A 1,257-nucleotide genomic window follows, 5' to 3' on the forward strand; every position below is an offset into this window, starting at 1 on the left:
GGTCAATTATGGTAAGTTAGGGACAAAACCATTCCGGGATATGAAGTCGGGACTTTTGACCTTCGATTTTGTTTTAAGACCTAATTTGTTCATGAATTTGTTGGCATGGAACAACTAGGAAAATTTGGGACCAAAAGTGGAATAATGGAAAGTTGGGAATTATTGAATTTTGGCCATATTGGCCATGTGGTGTGGAGATGGTCCCACACATTTTTGTGGCCAAATTTGATTGGTCCAACACATGTGTGGGCCATGGACCCATGTATGAATCATTTAGGAGCATAAAAGATGATCACCAAGTCATCTTTCCTCATTTCTACACTTAGAAAAAAAAAAAGAGAACTTGAAGAACAATAGCTTCAACCATTCGGCCAAGCTTCAATTTTTCAAGACCAAAAATTAGCCATCCCAAAAATATTTCTTTGATGAAAATCCACTAATTGGAGGTCCCTAAGTAGCGTGGAAGTGTTGTTTGGGTCATCAAACCATCCGTTTTGTAGATCGCAAACCCTAGCCTAGTTGTGAAGTTTAAGAAGAAAGGTAAGATTTAATCTTGTTTTAGGTGTTATGAATGGTGTATGCATGTTGTAGTATGTTAAAATGGAGGAAATCCATGAAACAGGGCATGTTGGAGTTGAGGTTGTGTGTGTAGTGCATGGCCGTGTAAGTGTGTGTGTGTTGTGTTGTGTTGAAGCAATGAATTAAAGTCTAGTTAGCATGTTGTGATTGTTGTAGAGTGGAGAAAAATCATAAAGATGGTAAGTTGGGGTTTTGGCCGAATATAAGCCATTTATGTGACAAGAATGAATTAATATTTCTTAGTATTTTGGTTGTCGTCGTTGTGGATTTTATGGTGAAAGTGAAAGTCTAATGATTTGAATTGATGTTATAATGGTTACGGGCTGATTTGGCGAATTATGTGCATTTAATGTAATTTTTATATTTATGAGAATGACATTGTTAGAGTGTGGATTATTGGTGCAAATTACGATTCGGAAGTTAGAAATGTATTATGGATGTGGTCCTCGGGTTTGGGCAGTTTTCGGGTAAATTGGGGAGGTATTTGGGAAGGTTGAAATATTGTGTGAATTGTTTACAATGTTCTTGAATGTTGTTAGTATGAGTTCGGACTAGTATTTGAATGTATAAGCGTTGATGTTGGCTTGAAGGTAAGCCGTTGAATTGAAAATAGTGAATGTCGTTGGGCTATGTTGAAAGAGTATTTAATGTTAGAATGCATTTTGAATTGGTTATTGA

This window comes from Lycium ferocissimum, chromosome 11, assembly GCF_029784015.1.
Source record: "Lycium ferocissimum isolate CSIRO_LF1 chromosome 11, AGI_CSIRO_Lferr_CH_V1, whole genome shotgun sequence".
NCBI lineage: Eukaryota > Viridiplantae > Streptophyta > Magnoliopsida > Solanales > Solanaceae > Lycium > Lycium ferocissimum.